Source organism: Gobius niger (assembly GCF_951799975.1).
Source record: "Gobius niger genome assembly, chromosome: 1".
Taxonomy (NCBI): Eukaryota; Metazoa; Chordata; class Actinopteri; order Gobiiformes; family Gobiidae; genus Gobius; species Gobius niger.
The window spans coordinates 59381963-59405814 of NC_136852.1; the positions used below are offsets into that span (position 1 = coordinate 59381963).

At 37.7% G+C, this 23852-nt stretch overlaps 1 protein-coding gene across 1 annotated transcript in view; it reads left to right on the forward strand.

Moving 5' to 3' along the window:
- The window catches only part of grsf1 (G-rich RNA sequence binding factor 1), a 121137-nt gene that overhangs the window by 46807 nt on the left and 50478 nt on the right, over nt 1-23852 (forward strand). The gene's annotated exons all lie outside the window — the stretch shown is intronic.

The following is a 23852-nucleotide window of genomic DNA, read 5'->3' on the forward strand; positions in this document are numbered from 1 at the left end:
TTCAGTATGTGAAGTGTCATGATTTTCACGTTGTGCAATAGAAGAGTGATTGCGTAGTTGTATAGTGTTCAGCTGTTGGCTAAACCATCCTGCTAGGATGGTTTAGCCAACAGCTGAACAACTATCAAACTGATGCCAAACATGTAATGCACAACATCACCTCTAGACGGCACTAAGGTTCAATAAATGAATAAGGGGCATGAACGTGTACGTCTCATGGGCAGCTGCATGCTTCTGCTGTGTTTGTACTTTTAATTACCCCATCTTTTCTGTCCCACACCGGGTCACCCTGAAGATGTTTTTATTAACCGCTGTACATTGGAGTGTGTCACTGGGAATAGACACAGTCTTTCAGTTGTTTACAGTCAATCCAAAATTATACATAAAGACATTACATTTATATGTCCTCAAAATCACATTGCAATTAAAAATAATGAAATCACTTTCATCATTAATGAAAATAACTATGACATTTGATTAATGGTGCTGCTGCTCAAGATGTAAAATCAAAAATGACCTTCTTCCACACAAAGAGGGCGTTTTCTTCTTATTTTCACCAACCCTTTTATCACCGTCTCTTGTAGATGCTTGGTGAGAGCGCTTTCCCATTTGTGGAACCACCTTTCATATGAACTGAACTGAGGGTCAGCAGTGAGCATGATCCTGATGTAATCTTTTGTACAGTAAAATGCTAAAGATGAATCAATGTAGCCATGCATTTAGAAAGCAAGTCTTCATTCTACTCAAATCCATTTGGTTGAGGTGACATACACTGGACACAAGGCCCTTACAAAGACAAGCCGTTGCCATAGTAGTGTCTTAAAAAAACAGGGGATAATTATTACGCACAATGACCTGGAACAAGAGTGTCCACTGTGTGATGAAAACATGCAAGAATGAGCAAGAATACTTTATTAAAATCACTATAATAAAATATAAATAACCAATAATGGAGAAGCTAGATTAATTCACTAAGAAGGAACATCTACCGCGACTCACAATTGCCACTATACGAATAGGGTTTGAAAATGCTATTCAAGTATAAATCAACAGTTTTGAAGAAATTATTCCATTCAGACAGATACACATTAAACAAGCGGAGAATGTTTCCAAATCAAAGGCAATATGATTTAGATTATCTAATGGTAAGCCAGATGAAATAGAAACTTTATAGTGTCTCCATACTGTCAACAAAAGTATATGTAACTCATTATCATCATCGGTTTAGAATTGACATGTTCTTTGTGAAACTTTCTAATGGCTTCGACGTGCTCCAAAACTGTGATTCCCTGTATTGACTTTCTGTCTGCAACATTATGTAAAAAAGAAATAATAATAAAAAAACGTTTTAATATACTCAAACTCCAATATTTAGCTCATTGTAAAGTCTGACTTCATATCAAACCTGGGCTATTCATATCAATAAATGCATAGCCTCCAGGTAAACACGCTCTTCTTTGGTACACCGCGGTAATGAAAAGACCAGCCTTTGAAGTTCACCAAGGTAAAACGCTGATGAAAGGAGATGGATGCAATAATTTCTGACGCATCTCTTCTCTGTGACGAGCAAACCACTTACAAGAATCCACAAAAATCAAATATGCAGTTATGCCATAAAGTTTAATTAAAATTAATGAAAGGCATATAGCGTGATAAAAGAAGCAATTGTCTGCATATTTTAAAGGTTGCAGAAGCACCGATAGCTTGCCATTCATGTGGATAAGCAAAAAGTAATATACTTAAGGGGAAGGGAAGTCTGTAGTAAGTTTCAAAAGCAAATCCTCTCAAATCCATTATCAGTGTTGTTGTAAAATGGAGGGACAATGTCTTTCGGCCTGGAAGCACTTTGGGGTTCGATTAATTGATTGATAGCTTTTATTGTCCCCAATGAGGAAATTTGTCTTGGGTTCATTGTCCACGACCGGGTCCCATGAGAGTTTGCATCTATCGCTCTTGAAACTGTGTGCTCTGTACTGTCTGCCTGAAAGGAGAATTTCAAATTCACCATTCGGAAAATGATTTAGATGATTTTCTGAGCTTGGATGAGGTCAGAGCTTTCAAAGGTGTCTTTCATGGACAGAAACTCTTTGTTCTCCTGTTGGTCAGCTTCCTGGCCCTCAGGACTAATCTCTCAATTTGTGTTTTGCCTTGCACCGTTAGAGGACCATATACCAGGCAACAAACTCTCTAGAATGGCATTGTAAGAAGAAAGGAAATCTTATCTTAGACAAAAATGACTTAAAGGAATAGGCCACCGTTTTTACATACTGAGATATGTTCTTACCTTAGCTTTGACGAGTTCTTTTGTACCTGTCTGATCTTCACCCGTGCCTTCAGTCACATAAACACAGCGCAGACGGCGTTAGCATTTAGCCTCTCCCTCTCTCCTCTATAGCTCCAAAACAGGTCAAGATAGAAGCTACCAAGCTCTTCCACGTTTTCCCTATTTAAATATGGTTATGTGAAGTGTTACACTACAAAGTATAATTACACAAAATTAAACAATGTGGATTTTCTAAGCGGATCAAAGGGGGAACTATATTGTAAGGCGTAATAATACCAGGAGTAGTTCGAAATCCGCGCAGTAATCTTCACTTTACTGTGCGGATGCCAAATTACACATAACTAAGTAGTTTCAGTGCTCTTAGTGGACTTTGATGTCTGGACTTTAATACGGGCCTGTGCTTCTTGGGGTCCTAAAGTGTGACTGTAGCAGCACCTGCAGTCACTTTAAGAAATCCTGAATCTGAATCAGTCTCTTGCTCACTTCTAAAGTCCCCTCTTCTGCTGATGCTGGCATCTGCTATTCGCTTGTGCTGCTCTGAATCACGGCAGAGGCCTTTGTTATCCTCACATCCCTGATAAGTTTGGCTCTGTCACAGGATTGGAGTCTGCCTGGTTGCACGCATATTCAGATCATGCATTGAACCACAGTGGGGCCCCGCGGACAAGGCACAATATACGCGGCATCAAAAAACATTCTATCACAATGCCTGCCAACAAAAAAGCCCGTGTTGTTTTGAGGTGGAACAGGAGAGAACAACGAAGCATCTCCTCACTCCTCCTCATCCCTCGGATTTGTTCTCGTCTTGAAAGCAGTTGTGTAGTGCACTGTTCAATTTGAATTTGCCTGAACGACATGCAGGCAACAGCAGGAGCAAGAAAAACAATGAAATTACTCACCATAAGACTGAGGGCACGCACAAACAAACGTGTTTCCAAAATTGGAACAGGAAAAGATTTAACAACTCTGACTGACCTTACAGCAAGAAAGTGTTCTTTCCTCTTCTTTAACCCTGTGCTGTAGTGGACATTTATCTTGCACTGCCAAGGACTGTTTTGCAGCACAAGTTAAAATGTACAAGAAGTGCAGCTTTACACACCATCGATAACACTAGTCAGTGGTCAGTGGTTTTGCCCATTTATTTTTGCACTACTTTATAGCTTTACAATTTGTGCAGTGTAAACACGAGATAAAAATGACATAAACAATTACAAATTCCATCTCACTTCCGTTTTCTAGATGAAGATTTCACCTCGAGGCAAACACTCTCATTCACACAGTGGCCTCTAACTCTTAATTGCAACTTATGCACCTTCATTAGTCTGAACTCTCATGTTTACTCCTTTACATCCTTCACCCATTCATCTCAACAATCCCAGATTGTCACACAGGTTGCAAAAAATAAGATAAAATTAAAATGATAACAATAATAGTATCAAGAACCTGAAAGAGCTTCCAGGCTATCCCAATGCCGAAAAGGTCCTGAAGCTCATGGGAACTGCACACATCCAACGAAAAGTATTGGCTTGAAGCTCTTTGGCTCGGGCCAAAATTCTGTATTTTCCTCCCCCTACATATTCCAGCCATGTCCTAATGTGTAGAATGAGCCCAGACCTGTTCACCACAACTGCCTCTCAAATCATGAACTGTCACTCAAAAAGGTGTTAATTCGGTCCGAAGCGCCATCATGCACGAGCTTAATATAGAGGGTGCAGTTACACATATGACCTGAGATGGCAGTAGTGAGTGTAAAATGGCAAACTTGCATCTAGCTCCTTTAACATCCAATGTCAAAAAGACCCTCACACTTTTCAGTGATTAAGAAGCAGCGATGTGATGCTTACTTGTAAGAGCTTGTGTGATTTTGTGACGAAAGGCTTCTTTCTTATTTTACCACTGATGTCAGCTTACCTTGGGACCCACTGCCTAATCTATATCCTGATTTTCATGAGGAAAGCTGAAAATGAATTGGCAGCACATGTAGAGTGGTGACGTTGTCGCCTCTATTCACAGGAGCCAGTCAGAACACCGCTGCTGTGTGTGGACTTCCCAGGAGGATGGGATGTCTGCAGTCATGGCCCAACAGTCTGGCATATTCTCTGAGCATTTACTGTCGCCATCTGAGCCAAATGAAAGTGGCATGATCGTGATTAGCACTCTAAGCACTTCTCTCTAAGGTATAGGCTTCATCGAGTTTGTCTGTTATAGAAGTTTTTATAAGACAGAACAAATCGAAACCAAACATTTCAATCAGTAATTTAATGTTTACATTTTGATGTGTTTTGAAAGTGATCTGTTTATACGACCCATCTTGTGAAATGCGGTCCAGTCTGTTAAGCTTCCTGTTCTGTGGGTCTCTACAGACTCTATAAATGTGAGTCTGGTGAAACAAAACAACAGGGCATGCTTCCACATAAAATGTCTGACTTTTCAGAATTCATCCAATTATTTTTCAGACCCAAGTTTGTGACATCCATTCATATTTACCTGGATGATTGAGCATTTTTGTTCAGTTTCAACTATTAAATAATTAAATATATTAAAAGTAATTATATGATGCACCTATTCAATGTATAATTAAATGAATAAAAATGTAGTAATACTAATAATACAGTGAGGAATGGTCTGTTTGTGTCAATACTTACCACTTTGAGCACTGGTGTTGAAATCAGGCTGGGATGAATAAAACATCTATCCAATTATCTCAAATGCGGGGAAGAAAAGAAAAGGATTTTGAGATTAACAGTTGAAGCACGAAACACAGTGAAGCAATTATCAATACTACAAACTGCATTAATTCCCACACAGACTGGACTGCAGGGACAAATGAACCCTTAAGTAAGACAAGATACAAGAGGGTCTATTACATAAATGACGGTCATTATTCATCATGAATTATTCAAACTTACCTAAAGCACACAGTCTCCTTTCTGTGCTTATATCTGCTGTAATTGATGAACAAATACAGTATGTGCTGCTCAATACACTTGTTTTCAAAAGCCTGAGCTAAACAAACACACAAACAAAAACACTAGTTCATCATCCTTTCACTTGTTTTGCTCAGATATCCAATTTTACTCTCAAGGTGAGTGTCCAGGTACTCTTAGACTCCCTTGGGAATTTCTGCAGGTTATCAAATCAAATGCAGCTGGAAAACAAACGCAGCACAAAGTTAGGTTTTGAGAAAGTAGGATCTGTTCCAACATCCAAGGGCGTTCATCAGTTCTGAGGAGAATAGAGAGCAACTTATTCTTGCTCAGATTCACTCTCTCCCTCTGAGTAAAAATCCTTTAGTCCTAGTTTTGCACTTTGTTCACAAATCTAAGTCCTCATTCAAGTTTTTAATTCACAGAAGCGTTCCAACATATTACAAATCCAAGTCAAACCATCTTAACTGTGATCTGAGCCCAAGTTACAGCCTAGTGCATAAATGAGTACATAAATGTAGTAACATTGGAGCCAGTATGGTCAATGAAGCTGATCCATGCACAATCACTGTGCTGAATATTCATCTATCTAGTGTCAATATCTATTATGGCTGACTGACTATTTGTAGTTCACTGACTGCACAGGCTGTGCTTTTCCTATCTGTGGTGCATCAGAGAAAGGCGAATGTGCGAACTGAATTACGTACTCAAGGCCTCTACAAAGAATGCATGATTTATTTTACTCATTGTCTACTCAAGGTCAGAGAAACACTTGGTTAAGTAAGGCGTAAAGTTACAATGTAACATGTGAATGACCCATCATCACACTGAAGATATATAGATATAGATTTTATAGATTTTTTTTTCTATTTGCAGGTTAAACCAACAAACCTCAGCTTGGCCAGGAATGATAATCTGTTCTATCCAATATAACACAATATAATGTTTTCTGACAACCGTAGGTATTTTCAATTTGACTATATTTAGTTTTAATTTATTTTGTTATTTGCATCACATGAATCAATTTCAGTTCAACTGAAATGCATTCTGCACACATTTCCACACAAGCTGCTGAGATACACAAGCACAGTATACACCATTTACTCCTATCTATTTCTTCTCTTTTGCAAAAACATGCCAGTACACTTCATGGTTGATGGAATTTAATACATTTTCTCAGATTTTTCTCCTTTCAATTGCATGAATGTTCTTTCTACACTGCTTGGCCAATAAAAGTTGCACTCTTGGACGGCGTTTAGCATTGCTCGCGGCATGCATTCACTGCAGCATTATTTCAATCAGTCAAAAGTCAAAAGATTCATTTGCATTATCATTATCTTGTATTGATAATGTGATAGTTGGACCTTTGTGCAAAGCCTCCTCCTGCACATTGCAAAGATTGTCAATGTGTCTGAACTCTGTGGTGGCCAATCCATGTGTTCACAATTTGATGAATCCTTTTTTATTCTTTATTTTACCAGGTAAGTCAATTGAGAACCAATTCTCATTAACAATGATGGCCTGGCCTGGCCAAGGTGCATTAAAGCAGCACAGTCAAGGCATAAAACACATTTAACAAAACAAACCAAAAGGAGGTCACAGTAAAAAAAACAAAAAAACATTAAAAACATGTGGACTGATCCTGGAATATTGTAGAAAGATGCAATTAGCCCAAATGAGGTTTAGAATTTGCTGCAAACGATTCCAGTCGTTAGAGGCAGAGAGTTGAAATGAGAATTGACCAAAGGATGTTCGAACTTTGGGAACAGAGAGGTTTATGTTATTACTGGAACGAAGGGTGTCTGGGGTTATGGATGTTTAACCTCTTTACCCCCGCCACAACAAAGTGCATCAAGATCTCTGGTTCAGCTTTACCCAAATCTAAAAAATGTATTAGCCTATAGGCCAGAGTAACGCCTCATTTGAAAGCTAAGACCTCTCGCCTTGTTGCAGCGTTGTTTTCATCCTCATTTTTGTCGCTATTTTGACACTTTTCTCAAGAAGCTTTTAGATTTGGTAAAGCCAAAGTAGAGAAAATGTGCTCGATTCATGTGGGGATGAAGAGGTTAACAGGGAGGTGTGGTACGGAGGGAATTTGCCAATTAAAGATTTGTAAATGACATAACAACCAATGAGTTTGCCTGCAAATATGGAGGGAAGGCCACAGACAGCATCTCTGGAATCGCCCATATATGGTCATGTTTGAAAACAGTTAAGGGGGAAAACAAAATCCAAACTTTCTCTAATTATTCAAAAAACTACTTTAACAAATGCTGAATTATGAATATAGTTTTCTACTAAATAAAGATACAAAGACATGGAGAGGAGCAAAGTGGTGCAAAAGCCCATAAATACATAAGTAACAGAGAATGCTAACATGATGCTTCAAGTTAGCAGTGTGCTAATGCTAACGCTAGCTAGCAATAACTACAACTGCCATTTTTTTTTCACTGCTACCGAACAATCTGCTGTGAATAAACATCCATATGGACCCTGTTAGAGAAATAACAATGGTGTTCGAGAGGATAGATGAATGACAGGCAGCAGTCTGGATGTCTTATGCAGGAGAAGTTTATTTACCATCGGTGCGGGACCCGGAGACATGAACTCGAGACATTGCGCTAGTCCTACCATTCAAGTCTGTCTATGCTTCCACAGAAGAGGGATAAATACCCTCTCAGAGCGTCATACTGATACGCAAGCATTCAGTGGCAGAGAGTGGGCGCCTGAGCACCACAGTCAAGGCTATGACAGAGATAGTACGACTGTACAGCCTGACCCAGTATGATAAATAGCGATTTAATGTTATCCTCTAACACTCCTCCCTTTCAAAACTACAGTTTTCTAGTGGTTTTGACTAAGTGAAAAAAAATCAAAATTAAACGCCAGCATAAAATAAACCTGAATCAACTACCTAAGTTTCAATTTAATCCAAAACCAAGATTTTAGAATAAAATCAAAATTCAAATGGTTTATCTATGCCCTAAGTGGAAGCATACACAGAATTGACATTTCAAAACAACATTCAACACACTTCATGTAAAGTACCACAGTACATAGTTATACGGGTCATTGTGATGGAATTAAATGACCCCCCTCCCAGTGACCCCAAAGTACTGAGACATGTGCATCATTAGATTCACTAATCACCCAATCGGGGCAAATACTGCTACCAATAAAAACACATGCATCAAGTACTAAAGGCATGTAAAAGGGGGTACCATGACCAAACCTCAAATCCCCGACCTGATTGCCAATTATCAGGGATAAGTAAAAGATCATGGCCGCCAATCAGTTTCTCCTGCAAATGATATATTATTGGTCCAAGTCAGAAAATGTACATACAATAAAATACAAACACAACACAATATTCAAAGATATGAATCAATCAATTCTCATGAAAATCATATTCACATATTAAGAGAATGCTCATAGCAAACTATTAATCATGAAACAATCTTCATACCGGATGGTTAATTTCAACACAACACTTGTGAGGCCCGTCAAAACACCTCCAGGTGCTTCAGATCTATACGGATCACGAGTAGACTATCGTGCCGTAACACCTCTTGGCGTGTCTTTGGGATTATTCTGCCCACACACACCAAGAGTTCCCTATTGTCTTCCAAGTCTTCAGGTTGAAATAGAATGGCGTGGAGAATTGGCAGCGTCCATTGAGAAGGGTGCAAGCTCATTCACTCGTGCACAATGAATTTTCCTTAAAATTCAAAACTAACGAGATCGTAAGTCTTATTATTTGTTATCCCTTGCTTCCAATGTTTTAATCAAGATTAAAAATAATGTTACTGAAAACTGCTAAGCAAGAAACCATCATTCAGGACAAAATATATTAAATCCTCTTATACTTCAGGCGTAATGGCCTCTGAAATAGAGCTTAAAACCCTTCCTTTTTGACCTAAACATACCTGCAATGAGCAACACACACAAAACATAACATGAAAGAACCTCACCACAAGATAACCAAGTATTGAATACCTGCCCTTTTATCTTGTGAATCTGTACCTGCAAAGTTATGAATTCAAATAAAATGAAATTGGTAAGTTGAATAACTAAGCCATAAAGAATAAGCACCAAAGATTTAAAAAAAAAAAAAATATATATAAATGCAAAATCAAAATATAAGCTGAAAATTGACTGGACCAAAATGAGTAATAATATATAGAAAGAATAAAATAGAAAAACAGAAAATGCTATAATAATAATAATAATAATAATAATAATAATAATAATAATAATAATAATAATAATAATAATAAAAATAGGTAATAATAATAATAATAAAAAATAGGTAAATATAGAAATAAAGTATTTAAAAAAAAAATATATCTAGCCTCACACTAAGTCCTAATCAATCTATATGCCTTTGTCGCTTTAATTGAAACAAACTGCCAACCATCATTGGTTTAAGCGGGAACAAATTCTGGCTTTAACGCTCCCTCGGTGTTGGCCACTAGTGACGGACTTCAGTGATATGGCCAGAAAAGAATAAACAAACACTAAATAAATGAACACTACATCTAAAATACATGCTGTAAAATGAAAAATACATGAAAGCTTATTAACTATAAAAGAGTAATAAAATATAAAATAATAAATGTCAAATATAAAGTAAATATGAATACACACAACTATGAAATAAGTAAATATAGCCAAGTAAAAATGTAAATATAGAATAAAAGCACTTATGAATATATAAATGAAAATAATAATGAGAAATGAATAATAAAATATAAAATAATTAATGTAAAAAATGTAAATATAAAATGAAAGCACTTATAAATATATAAATGAAAATAATAATGAAATATGAAGTAAATGTAAGAACAATGGGAGTGTGTAAGATGAATCTTTCCATTTAAACTTTATTCAAACTCCAATGGATGTGTGTTTGCCTTCCTGCCAGATCCAACCTGTCTCTCAGGTCGCCTGTGGAAAGAATGTTATACCTTGCAAACATCAACACATCAGTATAATTTCTACAAACTTACCGATTAAGTATGACTTTTCACCAGAGTCAGCTTCAGCCATCATGACATGAATATCAATCATTACTATCATTCGCAAGTTAAAATATTTGATGAGATAATAAGTGTTTCTTTCTCTTGCTTGGAAACACAAAATAGATACACAAAGGATACTGATGCTCAGGCACGACCTCCAGACATCCAGAACAAACCGACATTTTCTTCTTCCACGTTGCCTCCTGCAACAATAAAGAAGCACACACCGGCCTGCATAAGGCCATATTTTATCATGCCATTGGTATTATTGTTCTCGGCTCATCAGCTCCCGTCCTGAATCAGACCCTCCTGCATCAGAATTCCTCCTGTAAATTCCCTGTCTCTGTGGGAAATTAACGTCATCAACCTGGAAATAATATGGATTAAAACATGTTACACACTCACAATCAAAACAATCACACTCTTTAATATCATTTTATAGTAAATATAAAAAATTAAATCATGGCATTAGTATGTTAGTATGAAGCAATAATGGCATTGCACATTTCCTATTTTCAGAACAACTGGGTTTCACTTACACAACTTTTCTTTATTCTTTATTATGTTGCGTTATTTCTGATACTTTCCCTGTGTTTAATTATCAGGTTTTAGACTTGAAATTAAACTACTTGCTGTAACTTTTGTTTTCTCATTATTTGTTTATTTAGATCAGAAAGAGTCACAATTATTTCTACAGAGAGCAAATCTCCTCTGCTTCTTGGCCCCTCCTTTTTTCAACAATTATAACGAGCTCCGTGTGCACCCAGAGTCGTGATTAGTGTTGAAAGCTGGGCAATATACTTTTGAGGCCATAAGTGTGACCTTTTGAGTGACTCTTGAGATACTGGATTACACTGAAAACTCTTGCTAGTCCGAAATAAAACATGTTTGCCAGCACAAATTTCAAATTTGAAGACACCGCTTTACTTACACTGTATGCAAACCTCTTCATTAGGCTGCATACAGCTCGAAATCACAGCCTCAGATCTAAATCTAAGAACACACGATGCGTTCAAACCTGGATTCAGCCTCCACTGACAATTCTTGGCAAACAACACAATATTTCAACCTAAGCATCCTAAAGTCTTCCAATGTAAATGATCACCTTTATCATAAACGCTTCAAATTAACATACACCAGTATCTCCACTGATCGAAATTTAGGACTTCTCATTTTACCTAAAACCGAAACCAACAACAAAATCCAGAATCAACTGCACAGTCAATTTCTGTGCAGAACTCACTCAATTTACTTAAATTAAATTCACGACATCTTTTATCAATTTCAGAAAGTTCAGAAAGAACATAAACACAAACAACAAATTGTTAAGCCTTAACCCTCCTTGGGTAATAACAAAAAATTAATCCCTACAGTCCTATCAACAAAACTATTTCACACGAGTGGTAACTTGTGGATATTTATCTTTCAAAGTTATGTTATCGGCTGTTACAGATCAATGCAACTGCGCTACACAGTAATTTGGGAATTACTCTATTTTTGAGAGGCTAAAATGTTGTTTATTGCATACTATTACTGACTGAACATTCAAATCTCTCTGTCTGTCGTTTTATTATTTTATTTTTGTAAAAAATTGTTATCTCTTAAAATATCCAATAAAATGTATTTATTTATTTATTTTAACTTGATTATTTTTGCTGTTTAACCCCTTAACGCCTGAACTAATTTCCCATTATATAAAAAAAAATATTATCAGTGTTTTTGCTTTCAAGCTGATGCTAAATTAAATGGAGATTGTAAATTTTTACGTCGCACATAGTATAGATATAGTTTTAGGTATGTTGCCAATCGGCAACAACAGGCATAAATGCAATTTTGGGTATGTTGTAATTCGGCAACAACAGGCAAAAGTTGTAAATGTATTAAAATGACAAAATGTGTTTATTCACAATTATTACAAATGTAAATGCACTGCAAGATACACTGAACACTTGTGTATTCAGGTTAGGATAATAGAACAGTAAACAGAGCTAACGCTTTTCACTAAATTCTTGCAAAGTGTTGATTTTGAGCAGCTGATGCCGTCCTGCAGCAGCAGCACTGGTAACAGGAAGGGCATCAGGATGTTCAGTAACATCTTCATCACTGCTGTTCCTGTCATCAGTGCCTTCCCTGCTGCTGCTGCTTTCATCACCTGATGTAGGGAGGTGAAAAAAAAACACTTTATAAAGGTGCAGACAATTTATCTACAAAATATCTACAATTTTTATGACTAATTATTAGATTTTGCTCCCTTTCCTGAGGTTTTATAATACATTGTACATCAGATACCTCTATTTACCATTACTTATTTGCAAATTATATTAAAATTGCACATTATTTTCGGACGTGGAACTCTTGTTTGTGGTCCAGTAGGTCCACCTTGTGGTTGCTTTGCATACAACACCAACGGTTTCATTTTGTTCTGTGTAAAAAGAGGGATAACTTTTTTTTTTATATCCTTGTATGTTATTGTTACAATGATTATAGAATTTCACTAAAATGGCATGTTCTAAAAAACGTTTTAGCACTGTAATACATCTAAATCCTACTAAAATGCAGTCACTGTGGCCACCAGATGGAGCTACTGCAGTTTTCCTTTATGGCCTGATGTTGCCGATTGACAACGTACCTAAATCTTCAAATAACAAAAAAAAAAATCCATCACACGAAGTTCATTCCAATCAATTATCTAAAGATGGTAACAAGGAGCTGCTACATAATTTTATTTTAGCACAACTCAATTTACATTTGAAGATTTCATCAAAGTTGCTGCCTCGATTTGCAGAAATGCTATTTCCGCTAAATAGCTGCCATGACCCGCTTGTGGTTCCTTCTCTGACCGGTCCTACGAGAAACTAGTGCTTGCAAAACGTTCCTAGGTACGGCATGGATGTGCGCAAACAGGTATCAAGGGAAAACGTGCGTTATTTTAGCCACAGTCTGGCAAGAAGAGGTATGTTGCCGATTTACGCCAATCGGCGTTAAGGGGTTAAGATGCAGACTCATTGACCAATTTGAGCATTCTATAGTCAAAAATATCAAAATGAGAAAAAAAATAATAATTATAAATCGCAGCAAAAGAGGATCCCATGGGCCGCTGACCCATCGGCAAAAACACCAAAAATTGCTAAAAAAAGTAAATATAAAATAAGTATATAGCAAAAAAACTTCAAAAATGTAGGTCCAAGTGGTACAGAGAGCAAGGCATCAGACCTGGGCAAATTGTGAGCACTAGTCCTCCTGCAGACGACTGTTCAAGGCTTTCGAGGGGCAGCAGCAGCGGGGCTTTTGTTGTCATGTTTTCGAGGACAGTTTCTCAGCGAGGCAGAGCAGACTCTCAGTTCGGTGGACGATCAGTTTGGCGGACTTTCTCTTCGGCAGACTATCGATTCGGTGAACTTTCATTTCAGGGTCTTTGAGCAATGCACTTGGACCAATGCCCACGCAACGCGCAACAGGCCCTTGCCTTTTCCCATCACCACCAAAAATGGCCAAGTAAAATCTAAAATCTAAAACCTACAAAATTCAGCATGTCCTATTACGCAAAGCATCACAAAAATAAAAGCAAAAATTCTGTACTTTATCAAAAAAGGCCCATCCTCAAAAGAGTCAATGCAGCATGCTTGAAAGTAAGCATAGTGTTATTCATTTCTCCTTTTGTCTTTAATGTGTTTAATTTTAGTTGCCTTTAGGTTCTTAAAACCACATCACTAAGATTAAAACATCAAGAATTGAGATACTGTACTACAAGTTTTCTTTAAATCTTTAACTATATTTTACTATATTAAATTCAATTGTCTATTCCAGACTTAAATTAAATTGGTCTCTAAAGTTTAATTTACACATTTCTGGTCAGGACCCCCAAAAACCCTTTGCGAACTATTCGAGATATAAAGTGTTTAGTAATTTAGACAATGTCAAGCAAAACAGCACTTAAACTCTTTTATATTATTTGCATAATTTTCTTTTATTTGACCTTTATATTCAAATCAGTGCTGTTTGCAATTAGGAATTATTTAAAATTCATATTATCTCAGTGCTCGCCATCTCCTGGGGGATCCTAACCATGGATCTCTAACCCCTACTTTGGGAACAACTGTTCCGACTAATGTTGGAGTTTATTAAGACACTTAGTTTGCATTCTAAACCTCTGGTTACCTTTGTCGCAAATATGTTTCTCCTAAACACAGTTTGGACTCCAGCTGACCTTGTCTTGAACCTTGTTCTCGAGGCATTACTTAGAAGAGCAAAGGAAGTGTTTTGACTACTCCAATCTAATCTTGGGCACAAAATGTAACAAAGCAAATACTTAAACTATCTTTAAAGGAACCAGGAAAAGCCAACCAGCCATAATCTGGGCATCTCTCAATATTCAAATCTTTTATAAAGATTAACGATGTGCAACTCCTGTACAACTGAGAGCCTATATAGACATTCAGAGCCTAGAAAGACAGAGTTAAATTTCACTTTACCACAAGTCTAAACAGTGAAGACAAAATAACAAAATATAATATTTTTCAGGTCCTGGTACTTTTAGAACCAGGCCTACAAACTCAGGCTTCTCAAGCAAATCACAGCAGAACAACATTTATCCATCTATTCTATTATTGGGCTAATAAACTAAAAATGCGAGCCATTTCAACTTCTCGATTGTGCGCATTTTACTTTAAAATTTGTTTGACTGTGATCAATATCATTTGTTTTTATTGCTCATCACACCCAAATCATACCTTTTATTAACATAACTACTTGTAGTTATACATCTTTCCCTCATAGAATTTTTCCTTGTGTATTTTAAAACCCAGTTGTTATACTCACAAGTTGCAGCTAAAACAGAGACATTGTGACATTGTGACACCGGAAATCAGTCCTCCACACAGTTCCTGTGGCCTGTAACAGATTATAAAGCAGCATCAATTCACAAAAATAACACATTTTTCAATTCATCATCACCGTCATGTGAACATCAATTGATTGTGATTCAAAATGCGGACATTGTTTACCCTACGGGGACTCTTAACTTGTATCATTGCTTTACCAATGCATTATCATTATTCAAAGGCATACCCCCCTATTCTATGAAATAGTTATAGCAAACAATGTTGGCATTTTGTTTTGTTAAATTGACTCAACAATCTTTCCGAGGCAAGAGTTTATCAGGAACGCTCTGCTCATGGACCTTCACAGACAGACACAAAACAATAACAGATAGGAGAAACAGTAGATGTGGACAGAGGAGACAAGGCAGAGACACAAAATGTGAGCATCACTCTCCCTGAATTATTCTTACTTTGAAATAAGTGAAAATGTTCATAATTTGGTCTAACATTATGTCATTGCATCTTGCTGAATGTCAAAGAAACCGAACAGCATCAGGTCACCCCTAACAACACAATCTGTCCTTTGTATAAAACTGACAGATCCCTTACTTTGTTCATTCAGACCCTTGTTCTTCTTTGACCCTGTGTCCGTGAAAACTCTCTACTCTCGTAGTTTGTTGCTTGTGAACACGGTCGGTGTTTATACAGCAAGACCTTCACTTATAAGTCCAGATATAGGTGAAATCTCTGGCAAATTACTTATGTGAGAGTAACATTACTTTGAAATAATTTAGTTTTTACTCGCTCAAGTGCAGTGGTGGAAAGCAACAAAGTAAAAGCACAAGTACAAGCAAAAGGTAAAAGTATGGGCATCTTACTTTTCTTTAGTAAATTTATGATGAATGAACCTCTACTTTACTTCACTATATTTTTCAATTGGGTTAAAAGTAAAGCATTTTATTTTCAAAGTGACCTCATTACGATGAACTGGTTAGACCCAATTTAGACTTGGTTTAGTGGTTTAGTCTTTTAAACCTTGTTTTAAACCCGGTTCAAACCTAGTCCAATGGTTTACTCCTTTAAACCTTGTTTTAGACCTTGTTTAAACCGGATTCAAATGATTTTAAAATTCTGCACAATAATCTCTTAAATACCTTCACCTTCCGCTTATAAAGCACATTCCACAATGCATAACTCAACACTTCTACTTAAGTCAAAATCATGTCAGATACCTTCACTTCTTCTCAAGTAAAAGAATCTGTATCTGCACTCTTAAGTAAGAGTGTCGAGCAATTCCTCCACCACTGGATTTTACTCGCTCAAGTGTACTCGAATGCTGTGAGTACTGAGTAACTGTGAGGATGGTGTTGCCTCTATTTTACTTTGTTGGTGTCAGTGTAATCTTATTACCAAAGAATGTATAGTTTTACTCAAATAAGCATGTTGTTATCGCAAAATAACTCAGTACACTTTATGTTCTCTGTGTGTCCATTAAAGCCCTAAGTAAAAAATTCAAACAAACATCAAATAAACCAAGCAAACCAAGCAAACAAAGCAAACCAAGCAAAGAAGCACAGAATATGAAATATAAAAACATGGAAATAAAGATCTACTCGCTGCATCCAGAGCTATAGCCATCAGTTACATTTCTCTCAATGTTCATCAGTTGATTCTGGAGTTTCACAGTTAGATTAGAAATGAACAAACACAACAGCCTCCATAGGTTGTATATGGAGCGTACGTGTTCCTCTCTTTTGTGCACATCTCAAAAATCGGTGCTAAGCGGGTTATCTCTCTTAGGAGAAAAATATCCTAGGTTCATCTCCTACCCATAATCCCTTAGCACCAGTACAACTACTCTCTCTACTTCTTGTAACTATTCTATAGTCAGAAGAAAAATCAGCAGATGTATATTAAACCACAAGCTTTTATGACCACTAAAAACAGATAGTTCTATTCAAGTTTTCACACCAGCCTGTGGTCACAGTCCTCTGACTGTGGCGTATTTCTAAGTCCAACTGCCTTAGTAATTAATTACACGGCCTATGTAATTATTACCGACTCAATATTCAGCACTTAGTTCAAAATTAAAAGTAACATGAAACAACAGCTTTACACAGTAGCCCACAGCTTTTGCTTTGACCCACACTTGCTATCCGTAAACCAGACATAGAGACCAGTGACCTGGACCCAGACTCGTTTACAGCTTTCTGGAGCATTCTAGCTTCCTGGCTATGTCGGTGTGAGGCCTTTTGTTTGACACTAAAATTAACATTAAACAAAGCTTTACACTCAAGATAGTCTATAATATGTGTTCCTCACTCTTGCCTATGACGGCTATGTGGATAAACAGTAGAGTCAACAAGTTTAAAACCTGACCTACTCTAAACTGTATGCATGGAGCTTCACAGATTATTGCAGCTATTTCAGTTCAAGCTTTGTGCATCGGAATACCCCAGTCACGGACCTAAAGTCCCTACTCTCGACCGGAACCAAACATCCAGAATTAACCGATAACATGAGATTATGTCATTTTTACTAATTGTACGTTTCCCATTGCATTGTTCTTTTTTCTATCAAGCATGAACCTGGTAAGGCCATTCCCCCTCCCTTTTATCAAAGGATAAAAATGCACTTACCAGATCAGCTGTAGACATGTTCGTTGACGCCAAATTGTTAGAGAAATAACAATGGTGTTCGAGAGGATAGATGAATGACAGGCAGCAGTCTGGATGTCTTATGCAGGAGAAGTTTATTTACCATCGGTGCGGGACCCGGAGACATGAACTCGAGACATTGCGCTAGTCCTACCATTCAAGTCTGTCTATGCTTCCACAGAAGAGGGATAAATACCCTCTCAGAGCGTCATACTGATACGCAAGCATTCAGTGGCAGAGAGTGGGCGCCTGAGCACCACAGTCAAGGCTATGACAGAGATAGTACGACTGTACAGCCTGACCCAGTATGATAAATAGCGATTTAATGTTATCCTCTAACAGACCCAATTTAGACTTGACTTTATTTGCATGTGATAAATAAGTTTATATTTTGCCAGAAAATGGCTAAAAAGAGTGAAAAATTGTGTTTCCCGAAAGATTCTGTTTTCCCCCTCGGCAAGACCATGCCCCCTTCCATTATGCGATTTCGATTGAAAACCATACATTTTGTTTGTGTTGAGTTTTAAAGCAGTAAGTAACTTTTACCGTAATCAATCCTTTTCGTAGTCCCTCTGAGGGTAATACAAGTGTCTGACCACGAAGAAGACGCTAACAGACTAATGGGCAAAGCTAACTGTGGGCTAGCGCCACTTAAACAGTATTAACAGCCAAGTTTGAGTGAAAATCCATTGTGTAGTTGGATGTCCAGTATCCCTCTCTCCCTTTGTCAATTAGTAAAAAAAATAAAATAAACGCAACATGCTACGACACCTGCAGTGGCGCTTATGGCCTCTAGGGGCATGAGTTACTTACTGCTTTAAAGGGAGATGAGAGAATGCACGCTGAAGTCATCTCTCATATGCCCTTGAAAAAAGTCCAATGACTGGAATAACCTGGTCATTCGGTATCAAACTCAGCAGCTTGATTCTTTTGACACAGTCTGTATGTCTGAGAACACCATCTCATATCGAGATGTGCAGGCACGTTCATTCAGGGATCGCTCAGCCTCCTCACACTGCAGCTTTGTATGTATTTTTCTGTTTGCATTTCTACAATACCAAATTATCATGATCGACGTGACTAGAATATACCTCATTACATCACACAGGAGACATGCTTTTCCTTTTAACTGCAGCCCTCAAATTTAACATGGCATCTAACAAAAATATCTTGTCACGACGCTCGGCTTCAGATTCTTAAGTGTGGAGGCGATTTCTTTTTATTGCATAAAACAAAGCAATGAAAATCAGTGTAAGTTCATAAATTATCCATCATCTTCAAAGCTGTGAAGTGTAGTTATATGAAAGGACACACATTCAGAGGAAAAAGAGAGACATAGACTGACAGATAAAATACATTTTCAGTTCAAGATCATAGACAGGACGTGATTCAAATTAGTTTTTCTTGTCGCCTAATTGACTATTTTGGACATTCTCTATCAGATTAAAGATATTGAATCACATTGTATTGTCTGTACCTTTTAATTGAGTAATGTTATTGGAAACAACCAGTCCATCTCAAATCTCTTCTTGCCCTCTTTTTCTGACTTGGAAATAAAACTTCAATTACTCCATTTGAGCACAACAAATGTCAAAACTGTTGGTGACTTTTTAGTGATTACTTAAAGTTCTTTAGCAAGAACATTGGTGACAATTGCTTTTTAACCTTTATAATCCAACTTGGCAAAAAGCGGCCTTTGCAAATAAATGGTTTGAATTGAAACTAATCTTTGATCTCACAGGATTCTCTATAGTCTACCACCCATTTAGTGTTTAGCAGGGATTTTAAAAACTTTATCAGGAATATGAACAGCTGATTGCTTTTGAGTGTAAATCTGTAAATCTGTTAATCACGTGATCCCACAAAGGCGTGATGATGAGGAGCTCGATGCGTCAGCGTTTATGGGAGCAGATGGCACACATAACATATTGCTTTTACAGAACACACGGGAGACACTGCAAGTGTCCCACCTCCAAAAAGAGAACTGTGGAAGTGCTTTCTCCAAATGACATATGGTTCAGTTGTATTTTTTTCACATGTTATAAAAACATTAATAGCCGGATAAGACATGATTTTTTTATTTTTTATGATTTAGTGCAAGTTGAACAGTTCACTTCTAAACAGATAAACTCCATTTAGTGCTGTCTTCTAACTATCAAATTCTGCTCTGATTTGGACAGCTTTGTAGTTATCGATAGAACACCGTCTTTACCTCGGTTTGTTTCAGGCGGTACAGATTCAGCCTCCAGTGCTTTACATACAGAGTTGTGGTGCTTTGATTCTGCGGACTTGTCTAATCTGATTTCAAAGCATGGACATTTGGGTGAGACAAACAAGTGTTCAAATGTTCTTATATCCAAATTCAGCAGGTGAGTTAGGCAATTTTCAAAGCCTAAAATGACTGCAAACAGGTCATGAATGCAGATGTATGGTCTGAGCGTCCTTTGCTTAGTGGCCGATCACTGTCTGGCTTCATGTCTTATTCAGAATCTGTGACTGATTAGGTCTGGTTGTGTGTGGGATGCTGTACTTTGAAACAATGAGTTGGATATCAAGGAGCCTCCCCTGCTTGTTGGACGCCTCGTCTGGACTCGTACAACAACTGACTTGAATTCTCCAGCCAAAGGTAGGCTACCGTTGACTCTACTCATCACAACGGCGGACAGAAGTGTCTTAAAATCTATTTTGTCACACAAGGAGGTGATGCACACAACCAAGGTTTGTGCACCATCCCCAAAAGCACAAAGGTAGGGGAGACCGGGGCTATTTGTTTTTAGAGTTTGCGAGTCAGACCTGCATTAAATGAAAGCTTGAACCCTCGACTTGAAGTAGACCTCGCTCTCTTTCTTCTATCATATTGTGATAAATAGTTATTAACCGTTAAAACAAAACAAAATCGACTGTGACAATGTGCCCCATGTGTGGGGTTTATTGTTTGTTTTTAATACTTAATACTTGAAATTTGATAAACCTTTGTAACTTTCTTTTTGCTTTTTGAGATCAAAGGACAAAATACGTCACAATTCAATGCCAGATGAGTTCAAAACACTCATTTGAACTATATGTTGTTTTTTTGCAAAATGCTTTAAGAGGTGTAAAATGTACAAATTCACTAAAATGACCCAAAAATACAGCCTCTAGAAAAGCTAATGTTAAAATAAAGCGATCATAAAAACACATTTGACACAAAAGAAAAACAATGTCAACATGTGACAAATAACCCTCCAGTTTTTGTGACAAATCACCCCAAATGTCCACTTAACCAACAATGTAAGCTAGCGAGCAAACGGCTTTAACATGTTTGCTCTAAAACGGCTCAAATCGAAGCTAACATCTGTGTCTTTTGTTTATGGCACTAACAAAAGGAAAACTCATCACAGAAATAACCCAAACACTGAAGTGTAGAGAAAGGCATAGAAACAATTCAAATGTGTCCTGCCCTGTGTCATGTCTTCAATGTGACAAATTACCCCACGTGACAAATAGCCCCGGTCTCCCCTACCTCACAAAGCAATAGAGATACAAATAAAATACACTCATTTCAGCGTTTTTTCATATTGTCTCACTTAAAGACTAACCCCTTTAACACCTTTAGTCAACTACTTCTCAAAGTGCGCAAATAAATCTCATCTTTTACACCGGCTAAAAATCGCTATTTGTCTGCTTGTTACTGGGTGCGCATTAGCCTGTGGGTATCACCTAGATGCAGATGCACCCCAGCTCCAACCAGCCAGGATCAGAGGTGCCAACAGAGAGCTGCTGAAGCGAGCCTATTCCCCCGGGACTTGCAGCTTCATGAAACACCTACGTCTTAATAAAGATTTATCCTGTCTCCTCATTTTCAGCTGCCGCTTCGTCGGGGTCCAGCCAATTAGCTTGTAGCGTTCACCTGAGCTACAGCTAGGCAGTCTTCAAATCCCAAACATCCCCTGCAGTCTTATCTCGTCATAAGCTCTGCATCTCCACTTGACCAACCTGGCAGCGTATCAAAAACTAGGCTCATTACTTTTTACAGTGATGAATTGGTATTGGTGGTAAGGCAATGGGCGGCTGCTGCAATTTATCTTGGCTCATTTGGGGAGATGTTTTCAGTTTTCTCGGTTTACTTTGTTTACTCTTCAAGATAACACCCTTTCTGTCATCATCTCCTGCTACCTGACTCGAGGCTCATTAAACTGCGACACAGATTGTCATTTGGAGCTGTGTGCTTTATGTTTGACTGGCGTGTTAAATTAATGTATTTATTTATACTGTCATTCTTACTTCAGCGGCACATAAAGCATCTAGCATCAACCATCAATTAACGCCCACAAGGGCAAACCCATCGTGATATTTTACTTGCAACAGGAGCAAAGGTGTCTTCAAACTGCCACTCATCCAATTATGATTGCTCTCACAGTTTTCTTAAGGATTTCTAAACAAAGTATATCAGTTAATGATACTACAGTAAATTAAAAAAAAGCCTAATCCCAGTTCTACCTTCTTGGTCCTTTGCCCGTCCATGTTCATTATAGTCAAAGGATTAAGGGGAATATCCTTGAGGGGATGATAATTATCCATTCTCTGGAACTGTATCTGTGAAAGAAGGGATCAGTTTTGCCAGTTCTGAATGTCTTGTGTTTATATATAAAAAATCAAGCAAACAACTCAAAAATCTAGCAAGTGCCATAACTATGATGTACTCAATCCGAATCTCTTGCCATTCATTTAATGGAGATTGTATTTTTTGTCAAATACACCATTTCCACAAATGTCAAACCAAATTTTGCAAATACATGTTGATTTATTGGTGACAAGTCATGTTTGTTTGGGGCAAGCTTTATGCAAAACACCTCTGTTTCCTTGGCCCTCCTTGTCTGTTGTAGTGGTAAACAGATATAGATAGAAACAAAATTTGTGATGTTGATGAGACTGTAGCCCTGAGCCAAAGGCCTTGGGTTGACCAGTGTCTTTGTGCATCTGCCGAACCCATCCACTTACGCTTTCCACGGCCTTTGTCCACACTGAACTTGCGTCAACCCAATCCCTTCACATTCAACAACCGCGCGTAGTCTGTGCCAGGCGCCGTGTTTGGGTCACCTGCAATGCCACGATTTGCTCATTGGTCTTTTTATAGATTGAAACGAAGCGATGGCGCTGGGAAGCCTGGACATAAGTTTGAATGGTCTTTTATGTTTTGTTAGCCACTTGCACACATTTTCAAACCAAGTGGCGTTTCAGAAATGGCTCATACAGCTCTCGCCAAGTTGACACATTTGCCTTTTGCGAAATGCACTTTGACAAAGCCTGCTTTTGGGTCTGGCTTGTGAAGTGTTTATTTGTTCTTTCACTGCTACTCACAGACTGTAAAGACAGAGCAAATCATCCACAGTCAGGAAGCTTCAATGTGGAAATTGAAGACAATATCAAGAATATGTATATAAGAGGTTTAGGAAACTGACATCTTTTTGAGAGAATTGACACATTGACAGCAAAATTCCATTTCACTTCGGTTTGTTATTTATTCTCAGTGTCTTCTGTAATGTGCCAATCCCAAACCTGGGCAGTGGTTTGTCAACATACAGAGTTGCCCATAAACCTCACAACAATATAAATGGAATATTTTTTAAACACTTGATTTGTTTTTTAGTCTTCTATTATGAACTTTTTCCCAAGTAAAAAAGAAAGACAATGATGTACCTTCCTTCTTCTTATGCATAATACATTAGCTATGGGATGCATGGAGCATTATACCTGACAGCGTTAGTCATTTTTAGAAATTCAAAAGCAGCAGATAATATGCGCGACATTTAGAATATGTTTCATCATTTATTGGTGGACTTGAGTGATAGAATCATCTATTTGCAGTACATTACAGCTGTAGTTAGTCTGTTGATAAAAGGCTGACCTTTAGTCTAAATGTACTTTTCCGTGGTAGAAAATAGCATTTCCTTTATTGCAGATATCATACTTAAAAGTATTAACTGCTTAGGTCGAGGAAGTGATGCACATCTCAGATCGTGGATGACATGTTCCTGTATTCTGGGGTTGAGAAGAGCTGTACTGATTTTCCCATCACTAAAGGATGCTTCAATCCCCAAGAGAGAAGCTTCAGCAATGACCTGGAGGTTGGTGCATTCAGACTGCACTATTCGTGGAAACAA